Source organism: Hordeum vulgare, chromosome 1H, assembly GCF_904849725.1.
Source record: "Hordeum vulgare subsp. vulgare chromosome 1H, MorexV3_pseudomolecules_assembly, whole genome shotgun sequence".
Classification (NCBI taxonomy): Eukaryota; Viridiplantae; Streptophyta; class Magnoliopsida; order Poales; family Poaceae; genus Hordeum; species Hordeum vulgare.
In genome coordinates, this window is record NC_058518.1 from 294672598 (window position 1) to 294685964 (window position 13367).

A 13367-nucleotide genomic window follows, 5' to 3' on the forward strand; every position below is an offset into this window, starting at 1 on the left:
TTTTGAAATGTAAATATTAATGTCTCCTCGTACTTCGAGCCGCTGAATGCCCATTAAGGCTTCCATCCGAAGACCGTGCAATAGGGTTTCATATTCGACTGCGTTGTTTGAATCGGCGTACATGATCTGTAGCATGTACCGAACATTGACCCCTGTGGGGGATGTGAGAATCACTCTAGCCCCCAGTCCAGCGAAGGTTTTGGACCCGTCGAAATACATGGTCCAATGAGCATAAGTGTTATACTCTCTCAAGAGTTCGGTATCGGTCCATTCCACAACGAAGTCGGCCAGGACCTGAGATTTAATGGCCCGTCGAGGTTTGTAGGTGATCTCAAAAGGCAGGAGCTCGATGGCCCATTTTGCTATTTAGCTAGTGTCATCTTTATTGTTTATAATATCCTTCAGCGTACTTTCTACGTCACAGTGACCGCACACACTTGGAAATAGTGTCGAAGCTTCCGTTATGCCATGAACACTGTATAGGCGATCTTTTGGTTGTGTGGGTATCTGGTTTTGCATGGGGTGAGGACTTCGGATACGTAGTAGACCGGCCTTTAAATCTGTAGTTGTTGGCCCTCGGCTTCTCCTTCCAGGACGAGTACCATGCTGACGACTTGATTGGTGGCCGAGATGTATAACTACACGGGCTACCCTGTGAAGGGTGCTGCTAGTATAGGGTTGTTGGCTAATATCGCCTTGATGTCCTGAAAATTCGTTGTGGCCTCATCGATCCACTTGAAATCTTTGGATTTCTTCAGCAACCGATACAATGGTTGGGCCTTCTCGCGTAGACGAGATATAAATCGACTTAGAGCCACCACAGAGCTTGCCACCTTTTGGACGTGGTGTAGCTCTCTTAGTGTGGCGAGCTGTGACAGTGCTTGTATTTTGGCCGGATTCGCTTCGATTCCTTTTTGTAATACAATAAATCCAAGGAGTTTGTCGGCGGGGATGCCGAAGATGCATTTATCCAAATTAAGCCGAATGTCGTACTCCCATAAATTGGCGAAGGTCTCCCTAAGGTCGTCCACTAGCTAGTTGACGTGTCTAGTCTCGACGACCACATCGTCAACATATGCCTCTACTATTTTTCCGATTTGTTTCCGCAAGCAAGTGTGAATCATGCGCTGATAAGTGGGCCTACGTTTTTCAGTCCGAACGACATTGTGTTAAAATGGAATGGCTCGTAGGGTGATATGAATGTAGTTGTTGCGTGATGAGATTCCTTCATTTTGATCTGATGGTATTCGGAGTAGGCCGCAAGGAAGCATAGGGCATCATGACTGGCTATGGCATCAATAATCTGATCTATTCGGGGCACCAAAAAGGGATCCTTGGGGCAGGCTTTATTTAGGTCTTTAAAATTGACACATAGCCCCTGGGATTTATCCTTCTTTGGTACCATGATATGGTTTGCCAACCTGTCGGGGTGTTTAATGTCCCTGATGAAACCGGCTTCCAGTAGTTTGGCGAGCTCTTCGCCCATATCTTGGCGTTTAGGTTCGGAAAATCAGCACAAGGCCATTTTGACGGGTTTGAAATCGGCTCTTATTTTGAGGCTGTGCTCTGTGAGCCCCCGAGGGATTCCTGGCATGTATGATGGGTGCCAGGCAAATATGTCCCAATTTTCGCGCATAAAAGCGCGTAGTGCTTCGTCGATTTCACGCTCCAATTGTGCCCCAATTTCAGGCTCCAATTGTGCCCCGATTAAACTAATGATTTTATCTAAGTATATTTCAGAAAATTTCAAACATGCATTGGCTAAGGATTGTGAGGATAACCCCTCGATGCAAGGAAAGGAATAGGATTGGCCAAGCTTCAAGCCGCAAGACTCTACATTTTATATTTTGTGAGAAATCACATTGGAGTCCATAGGAAAGTCATTACTATTAAAAGGGGATGAGGTGACTATGATGATCTGGTTGCTCAAGCTTAGAGATAGCCACCAAAAATACTCATCAAATTCTCCCACAAAATTCTCTGTCCAAAGCCTATACATCAAAATTGATGAAACCAAATTTTACCATTCGGCCATACCGATTTTCATCTTATCTAGAACCTATGGCAAAACCTAGAATCATGGTACCAGCAATACCACTTTCGGTGCCACCGAAAACACTAACCAACTATCTCGTATGCCATTTTAAAGAATCGGAATTTCTGATTTTTGGAATCAGTCTCACCGAGATTTGGAAACTGCCCTAGGTCACCAATATTGGTACCACCAAAATTCCTATATTGGTCTCAACGAAAATATAAAAGTTGCCACATTTTGTACAAGTAGGTGCCACCGAGTTTCACTTCGGTTTCACCGAGTTGGGCAATAATGTTGTAACATTTGGTTTTTTGGAGATTCCCATATATACCTATTCACCACCGCTCATTCTCACAGGAAGCACTCAGAACACACATACACTTCCCATATCCATTTTCTGAGAGAGAGCCACATACTCATGTGTTGAGATCAAGATATTCCTGTCCATCCATTTGAAACTTGATATCTAGCCTCTGCTTTCCACCCAATCAATATCATCTACCGATGCCAAATCTGTGAGAGAATGATTGAGTGTTGAGGAGACTTTGTTTTGAAGCACAAGAGCAAGGATTTCATCGTACTACCACATCTATTACCTTTTAGAGGGTGGTGCCTCCTAGATTCTGTCACGCCCAAGATGCCACCCTATCCTCAACTTGGCACGAAGGCCTCGTCAGGGATAGAAGCGCATCTCGTGTGTCGCAAGAATGGATATCGTTACAAGTACATGTACTGAAAAGAAGAGAGATATATATAGAATTGGCTTACACTCGCCACAAGCTACATCAGAGTCACATCAGTACATTACATAATCATCAAGAGTAAGAGCAGGGTCCGACTACGGACGAAAACAAACGAGAAAAGAAGAACAACGTCCATCCTTGCTATCCTAGGTTGCCGGCCTGGAACCCATCCTAGATCGATGAAAAAGAAAAAGAAGAAGCAACTCCAAATGAACAATCAACGCGCTCGCGTCAAGTAACCTTTACCTGTACCTGCGACTAGTGTTGTAGTAATCTGTGAGCCACAGGGGACTCAGCAATCTCATTTCCAAAGGTATCAAGACTAGCAAAGCTTAATGGGTGAGGCATGGTTAAGTGGTGAGGTTGCAGCAGCGGATAAGCATATATTTGGTGGCTAACTTACGAGTACAAGAAAATAAGAGGGGGAAGATCTACGCATAACGGACGTGACTACTGATGATCAAATGAATGATCCTGAACACCTACCTACGTCAGACATAACCCCACCGTGTCCTCGATAGGAGAAGGAACTCACGAAAGAGACAGTCACGGTTACGCACACAGTTGGCAAGTTTTAATTAAGTTAACTTCAAGTTATCTAGAACTAGTGTTAAACAAAGTTTCCACTGTGCCACATAACCGTGGGCACGGCTTTCCGAAAAGATTTAACCCTGCAGGGGTGCTCCAACTAGTCCATCACAAATTACCACAAGCCGCATAGAAATCCTCAATCACGAAGCTCGTGATCTCGTCGGATTCCCTAGTGGAAAACCTCAACTCTGAGGTTACCCAAAGCATCACCGGAATCCCAATCCACAAGATATTTCGTCAAAGGTAAAACTAATCCAGCAAGGCCGCCCGACGTGTCGACGAACCCGATAGGAGCCGCGTATCACGTTCTCAGGACACGACGGACGGAAAAGCCTACAGGTGCCAAACCTCGAGTTGCCCCGTGGTGGCCCCGCAGCCTGTCCTTTTTGGACCAGCACTCATCAGGAGCACTGGCCCGGGGGTTGATTAAATTATCCTCGGGGTCCGGAAAGTCCCTATGCAATTTCATTAGGTGACTATGCAAATGTAGTACCAAAGTTGGGCCTTGCCAGACCAGCTTTAATCTAAAACAAATTATCAAGGGGGTCCCCATAATAACCCCGATCGTGTTAGGAGCGCTCAATTATGGAACATAACACCGGTAGCCGAAACTAAGGGGGCAAAGGTGGAACAAAACACCAGGCTAGAAAGGCCGAGCCTTCCACCTTTTACCAAGTGTATAGGTGCATTAAATTAAATAGCATTTAATATGGTGATATAACAAGGAACCCATGCTTTCACATGGAAGCATCTGCACCTGCAAGTAGCAACGCTATCAAAAGGGTTAAGCAAGTAGTAACATAGCCAATCAGTGGTTTGATAGGTTGAACAGGTTGAGGTTTTCATGGCATTGTTGAGAGGCTGATATTTAACATGTCGTAGGCAACGAGACATAACCGAGAGAAGCGATAAAACTAGCATGGCAATGATAGTAATGGTATCTGGGGAAATGGTCATCTTGCCTGAGATCCCGCTTGGAAGAGGAATCACTCCGTGAAGCAGACGAACCGATGTAGTCGAACGAGTCCTCACAATCCGACACGCTTGCGGAACTCTATCGAGACGAAGCAAACTGGAAACACAATTCAACACACAATATACACCACACGATGCACAACACATATGATGCATGGACATGCTGAATGCAAACAAGTCACGACAAGACAATTCACACAATCAAACACTACACATTAAGTGCAGTTCAATATGCAACGAGTTGCATATTGACGAAACTCCTCGTTTATTTATTTAGTTCTATCCCGATTAGATACACGACAATATTAAATGTGGTTAAACATGGCAAGAGGTGAAGCGCAATTAATCTACCTATGTAGTCATTTTAAATGAGGTCGGAAATGACATATAGCATCTCCGAGACGACCTCACATGTTAATTTACAATTCTGTCCACATATGAACTAACACATTTAATTAGTTGTTAAACATAAAAACAAATAGTTTCACGTGATTCTGCGCGTCATTTCAAGCAAACTAGACATAAAGAACATCTCCAACGGAGCTACGGTTCAAAAGATACAAGCACCGCAAGATATGATGGCATGAATGCAACATGTGTGCAACGACGGTCACGAGCACTTCAAAACATACAACCGGCAAAAGAAAATGAGACTACGCGAGATTCTAAGCAAGTTTCATGTAGGACACAATCAAATCGGAGCAACGGATCAAAAGATACGAGCAAAACAAGAAATCACTACAATCTGCCAAAATCAGCCACATAGCATTTCGTACGCCCACAACTACGAGCTACAAAATCCCAATATGCTCAAGCAAGGCATGACACGAAAGAGGGCAAGAAGCACAACAACAAACAACTAACAACAACTAGCATGGAATCATGGATCACTAGGGAAAGAAGACACAAAATGGCATCTCACACACTAATTCAGACTTAGTGAAAATTACACTTCATGAAAGTGCAGTTTTCGATCTGGAGCCATATTGACAGTAGCAAAACCATACGCTATAGGACTCCAAATGGCATGAAAATTCACGGCATGCTAGAGAAACACAAGGGCTACAACTAACTCCATTGGACCAACCCCAAAAGAGCTACAGATCACAAGATAGAAGCAAAACAAAACAGCAACAAAATATAACAGATTCCAGACTTAGAAATATTTCAGCTCCTCCAAATCAGCACTATTGCTAGCAACTTGAGAGCAAGAAAACCACACCTAAACATGCATTCCTATTGCAACTAAAAATACCAAGGGCTAGACTAAACATCAAAGAACAACTCTCTAGTTGACAACTTAATCAAACGAAGTACGGAATAAATCCTACGAAAAAGACAAGAGGGCAACATGGCAAAATATCGTGCGAACTAACTTCCTCAAAAGCTAAAACTAATTGCACACAAAAATCCAATGGATTTTTCTACCCCGAAAACATATCAAATATGTGGGTTTACGCAACAAAAATATCGCGACACTTAAATGGGAGATAAAACCCTATACACGGAAAATAAAGTAACGGCAAATCCGTACACGCAAAAATACAAATGACCGCACTAAAATACATGGAAAAATGGTTCCTAAAATATGGGCATTTAATCTGAGGCATTCGGGCAATCCGGAGATGCACGAAAAAATAACTACGACAATAAACCTATCACGATAGCACGCTAAACTAGGTGTTAGGCACGCTAAACTAAATCAAACAAATATGCAAGTTGCACAAACGTAATCTACGCGTAAAATTACACGAAAACCATATACTACACGTTCTGATCCGACTAACGGTTAAAAAGATACGGACGTTTTATTATACGTTTATTTTTTTGGAATTAATTAAATTCCAAAATAATCGTATATACCTAACGGGCCAACAGGGCGCAACTTATCATACTCGCCACCTAGGCGAAAAAAGGAATAGAAGGCCGGGGGGAACTTACCTTGGGACGGAACTGAGAGGAGGTGGGCCTCGGTCGGCTTGGAGCACGGGGAGACCGAGGCAGGGCGAGCTGGGCCTGGGAGGAGCTGCTTGGGCCGGGAGGCGAGGCCGGCCTGGCGAGGCTGCGAGCTGGGCCTGGGACAACGGCCCACACGAGGCTGCCGAGCTGCCTCGTCCCGTGCTCGATCCCGAGCGGGACGAGTGAGCGGCGGCGGCAGTTCATGGCGGCAGCAGGCGAGGCACCGACGGGGAGGGGGCCGGGAGGCGGCGGTTCCGGCGAGGGCCGACCAGGCCGCGGCAGCCGGCGATGGATCCGGCCTCGAGGCCGCTGGATCTGGCCGTGGGGCACTGTAGCGACGGCTAGGGCGACGGAATCCAGCGTGGACAGCTGGTGGCCATGGCGCGAAGCTGCTGGCCGGAGCGAGGGCGAACTCCGGTGGCTCCGGCCGGTGGGACACTCCGGCGAGGGCACGCCCTGCTGCGGGGCGGCGTGGAGAGGCGCTCGTGGCGGCTGGCGGCGGCGCGAAGGGAGCCACGGAGGCGCGAGGGGAGGCCTCGGGCAAGGCGGCAGCGGCGGATGGGCTCGGCCGGGCCCGATCTGGGCCTGGCGGGCCCGCGGCGGGTGGGGGAGAGAGGCTGCGGGAGGATTAGGGTTTCGGGGTAGGTGGGCGCGCTTCCTGAGGCAGGGGGCTGCTGTCCAAAATACTGGTAGGAGGTTCTATATATAGAGAAGAGGGGGGTAGGTTTACCGAAATTCCGTTCCGGATCCAACCGTGCGGTCGGATTCGGACGATTCTACACGTGGGAATGGGCGAGTGGCTGTGTAGAGTGGATATCCGGAGACAAGAGGGAGAACGGGCGGTGCGGCAACGAATATAGAACACCGGCAGACGTTTGACGGTAGACCGAATACGGTGCCGTTATGGTCGACGGTTCGGGTACTAGACGAACTCCGATCGCGACGAAATTCGACAGGCGGCCTAGCTATAACTAATCACGACCGCATGTCAAGTTTAACCTCGATCTGAGAAAGTTTTACGCACTCTTTGTAAAACAAGATTTAAACGATGCCGCAGGCGCGTGCGTGTGTGAACGGGCTCAGAACGAACAACGACGAGATGCGCATGATGCAATGATGATGTGACAAATAAAAATAGACACACGACGAAAACGGAAAGAGAGGGGAATCTTCTTGAACATCGGCATCGGGCTGTCACAACTCTCCTACACTACAAGAGGATCTCGCCCCGAGATCCAAGAATGAAAGGGCGAGAGCATGAGAAAGAACAAGAGGTAAAAATTTAGTCGCTTCTTGACAAACGAGTGAAACCAACGATCCTTGAAAGTTGCAAGGCGATGAGGAATGATAAGAGAAAGAAGCAAGAATTCACGGAAAATTTCGGCAGCACTTCGGTAGGAAAATGGGACAAAAAATTTGATAAGATGGAAGAATTAGACAATATTCATAACAAACAACTAAATAGAACAAGGGGACGCCATGATCTTGGTAGAACAACATAATAGACCCAAAAGAGCAACATCACAATGCCTCCGGAACAATAGAATAGGAACTAGCTCATACGGAAGAAGAGAATGAAGAAAGAATGACAACTACTATCTCAAATGAACTTGAGAAGCACCCTTGCGAGAAGAATTGAACGGGGTTGTTGGAAAAACAACAACGAAAAGAACAAGACAGTAGTGGGCTATGGAAACCCTTTTCAAACTAATGAAGTGACAACCAGCCACTAACAGAAACAAGGATTGTTTGGGAGAAACAAGATATTGACAATTTCTTACACCAAGAGGATACATTGAGAACTTGGATTAATGACAAGCACCATGATAGCAACAATCCATAGGAAAAGCTTTAGGTGAAATCCAAACCAAGATAGCTCAATGAAGAAATCATGGGTTGAAAATATCTCATGATCAAAGAATTGGTGGGATTAATTATCTCATTCTTGAAAGGAAATCTCTTCGAGGCTCCTACACTAACAAGAATGCTATAATACCACCTCAAAGGATAAAGGAAGAACAATTGCACACATAAATGCAAGAGAAAGGATACTTCAGGTTCTCCAACAAGAATCTTGAAGAACACTTGTGTAACCACCAAGATGCGGTCCTTTCCGATCTGGGGGTCGAGGCCCCCGAATAGGAAAGAAGCGCATCTAAGCGTTTCGCAAGCAAGTAACATAGCACAAATAATAATAAAGTAGACAATTCGGGTTTCAACTGTCTTCTTATTAATAACTCAGAGTACAACACAGATACAAACAAGGTAGTTCCGCTACGGACTACAAAACATGGAAAATGCTATGCTACCCTGCTGCAGGCCCACGATCACGACGACGCCTCAGTCCTCTGGATAGTTCACGTAGAGCCGGTCTGTCTCCTCGTCGTACTGCCACGTCAGCTGGGTGCAGTCGGGATCATCTGTCTCTGGGGTACCTGTACCTGCTGGGAGTTTCGGAGGAATCCGTGAGCCACGGGGACTCAGCAATCTAAGACCTTGGTGCCAGAACTAGTCATGTTATTGGGTAGGGTAAGGGTGGAGTGTATCAGGCTACAGCAACCTATGCTTGATTAAGTGGCTAACTTACGCAAAGTAGAAGGGAAGGAGGTCTACGCTAGCGGTCGGGATTACTTGATCACTAAGTGATCTTGAACACCTACCTACGGCATTCATAACCCCACCGTGTTCCCAATCGAAGAGAGATCTTCGAAGGGTCAGTCACGGTTGCGCACACAGTTGGCAGTTTTATTAGTTTATGTTTAAGTTCTCTAACACCGGATGTTAACAAAATATTCCAAGTTGCCACATAACCGCGGGCACGGCTTTCCGAAAGTTAAACCCTGCAGGGGTGCTCCAACTAGTCCATCACAAACGAACACAGGCCGCAAAGGCATCCTCTATCACGAATCTCGTGATCTCGTCGGATTCCTTAGAGGAAAACCTCAACTCTGGGGGAAACCAACGCTTCACTGGGATTCCTGTACGCAAGATATACCGCTAAGGTAAGACAAGGCTAGCAGGACCTCCCGTCGTGTCGACGACCCTGATAAGAGCCGCGTATCACAGTCTCAGGACACGACAGATGAGCTAGACCTCGGGATGGCTAAACCTCTGGGTGACCAGTGGGGCCCCGGACATCGCTCAGGTGGGGCCAACACTCATGAGGAGCACTGGCCCGGGTTGTTGATTAAATTCCTTGGGGTAGCTATTCCCTATGCAGGTTATTATGTGATTAGCAGATTAAAACCAAAGTTGGGTCCTGCCGGACAAGCCTTAGCACTACGCGATTTATCAAGGGGGTCCCCATAACAACCCCGAACGTGTTAGGAGCAATCATTATGGAATCAAACACCGGTAACCGGTAACTAAGGCAGCAATAACGGAACAAGGCACTCGGCAAAAGGCTAGGCCTCTCGACATTTACCAAGTATATAGGTGGATTAATTAAATAACAGAATTTAAGATAATGATATCAAGCTCATGTTATCACATGAGTCAAAACACCTGCAACTAGCAATGCTAACATTAGTAGCTGAGCAAGCCTACTTAGCCACACAAGTTTGCTAGGAAGGAGAACGGTGTTTGGGCTCATGGCATTTCAAGAGGCAATTTAATTTCAGTGGTAGGCAGCGAGCAATATGACATGGAAACGAAACTAACATAACAAGTCTAGAGATGGAATCAAGGTCATATCATCTTGCCTGTGATATCCTCAGATTGGAATGGTTCTGGTTCGTCCTGCACGTACTCTCCTGACTCCACGTATTCTTTCTCCGATCCCGGTGCTACCCAACATAAGAATAACAGCCAATGAACAGAAGCACCACAAGATGCAACAATCACAGGATGCATGAGAAGAAAATTGAGCATGCACGACTATTTCTATCACTAGCACAAGCAAAATAAACTACTGCAAGTTTCTGGAAAGAACTGTACACTAAGCTATTTTGACATGCACGATAATGACATGAACAGATGCGGCTCATGAAAACGGTGCAAAACCATATAAAGAACATTGCAAACGGAGCTACGGATCAACGGGAATCAACGAAACAAGATATGAAGCTCTACGTGGAAGAATCAACACCACACTCACAATTGGCACAAATCTGGTATTCCCAGGTTGCCAAGACATGTAACAACCCAACATGAATGGATTAGAGCAATGAAGAACACCACAACATCATCTAAGCACACACATTGACCAAAAAGACAAAACTACATAATCTGCCATAATCTGCATCTTAGCTCTTTGGGAGCTACATGCAACATAGCTACAGGTCTCCAAACATGACAAATAATATATGTGGCTGTTGCCCACCAAGAACACTACAAGCACCAGGAAGAATCACAGCAAAAGGAATTAAACTCTAGAAGAGACAAGGCTACAAACTTTCCCAAAACCATCAGATCTCAGGGACTTAGTGAAAATTCCTGCACCAGAGTTTTCTGTCTCTGTTCTGAAGCTTTGTGACAGCAATCAAAACACCACCTACTAGACTCCAATTGATTTGCAATTTGACAGGAAGCTTCAAAAACATACCAGGTTCAAAATCCTAGCACTGAACTAAGGCTAGTTATCAACAGAATGACCAGCACATCCTCATCTATAAGAGAAGAAAATGTTTCCAGAATCCCAGACTTAGTGAAATTTCAGATTTCACTAATCTGGAATTTTTCAGCCACATGCCCACTTTGTCTAGGCATAGTTTGCACACACATTACACCAAGTGATAATTGACACCACTATAGTGTAGAGCAAAACCCCTACTACTATCACACCAAAACTCATGCCCTTGGGCTCCACCTACTCCATGGAATCAAAGAACAAACTTGCAACAAATCTGAATATGTCAACTCCATAAAGTATCCTAATGGCAAAACAAACTTCACCACTGGATTTCTTGGGAGATTCTACCCCAAAAACATATATAATTTGTGGGCACTTACTTGGAGCAAGTGAACACAAACTAGAAAATAAAATCTACATAGAATCACCTATAGAGATTAGTGCATCATCACATGTGCAAAATCACTAGAACAACTCCCACATACTCCATTGCACACTATCACAAGGTCAATGGTGGCATGAGTCCAACACCAAGCTCATGGACACACCCACTCACACCACAATTTGGCAAGAACAAGCACACACACTCACTCTCAAGCATTCTCACACACACACACACATTCATACATCCATGCATACACACATATGAACACATACACCACAATTTCATATCTTCCCTACACCATATAACTTCTGGACAGGAAAAAGGAAAACAAGATGCACTACTTTATGCCTATTATTTAGGCACAAGATGGAACAGCAAAATAGCAAAGGAAAATTAAAAGGAAGAAAGGGAAAAAAATCAAAAGGGCAGGCCTGGGATTCGAACCCAGGACCTCCTGGTTGCTGGCCTGTGGTGCCTCCACTCTGCTGTTGTCATGGTTTTGACAGAGAGAGGGGCACATAGCTAGTTGACCCTCTGTTGCTGCTACTACTAACGACCAGGGAAATAAAACCCAAAAAGGGGCAGTGCACCATAGGGGACTCCAACCCAGCATCTGCCGAGAACAACCACGATACAATTGCCACTGCGCTATGCTACGACGTCTGACAGAGGGGGAGGCCTGAAACAAGTGAACTACTACGACGCCCAGCTTGGCTCTGCACAGCGAGCCGACGACACAGAGGTCGTCGTGCTCTCAGCTGCTGTTGTTGCTGCACGAGGAGAGGGAAACAACCCTGCTACTGCACAGCGGCTACCCACACACCGCGGGCGCGCACCACTACTGCAACACCATCATCTACACTGGATAACGCCCACCTCTACATGTGCTGCTGCAGCTCGGGACAGTGACGACTACCACCAAGATCGCCGGATCTCTACGAGGTGGAAGGGAGGATGGTGGACGGCTCACCTTGGAGAAGGAAGAGGAACCGCACGGTGGAGAAGGCCGGCCAGAGAGGAGGTTGACGCGTGGGAGGAGCCCCTGTTGTAGTCTACTGTCGAACCGAGGAAGACGAAGCAGACCACCGGGGCCGAGCCGTTGACGAGGTCGAGCTCGTCGGTGAGGACTCTCCTCGTCCTCAGCGACGGTGGGAATGGAGCGCGGGACGCACCCCCGAGCTTCTGGACATGGTCACCGGCGCTGCTCAACGGAGAAGGCGGGGCAGACGGCGGCGAGGGGTTCTCTCTCTCTCTCTGCTCCTACTCTACAGAGAACTTACCAGGGAGAGGGAGGAGAAAAGGAGGGAGGTGGCGGCGGCGCTGGAGGAAGGAGAGGGAACCCTAGGGAAGGAGGAAGGTTCCCTCCACCTTATATTACCTCGGGGGAGGCGCTTGAGCCACAGGATCAAGCATGGAGAATCGGTGGAGGAGGTGGAGTCGTACAGAGTGACGTCGACGGGAGGTAGGAGAGGAACGGCGCTGGGCTGCTGTTGTGCGAAGGGGTATTGGGCCTGGAAGGAGATGGGCTGCTGCTGTGAAGGTTTGAGAGAAAGAGGGAAAACCTGGCCCTCTCTAATATACAAACAACATGAGAGCCACAAATATTTCTAGGAAAAACTAAGGCATAAATAAAAGAGATAAAATATCCCTGGGCATAAGGGAATTATGCCCCAAATGAATAAAATACCAAAAAGGCTAATTGGGCAACTAAAATAATTGTCAAACAGATTTAAATTAATCTGAAATAAAGAAAAACCCCAAGCACAAGAGGTTTTGAAAACCCCTCTCCTACATGCCCACACTCCAAATAAAATGGGCTAAAGGTGTAACATTTATAAAGCAGCATAGGAGCAAACAGGTTTTGAACTTGAGAATTAAAGAGAGAAAGGTTTGAAACCAACAAGGGGTTTGAAAAACAATGCCAAACACCACACCCTCATTACTTCCCACCACATCAACACATATGCCTCAACACATGAATTCACAAAAATCGCACCTAGCAAGATCACAAGCAATCACAACAAGAACTCATGGCATGAAACATTATGGTATGGCAAAGATGGTATGGCATGGATGCATGCATGCAAAAGAAGAAAATCAAGGTGACAC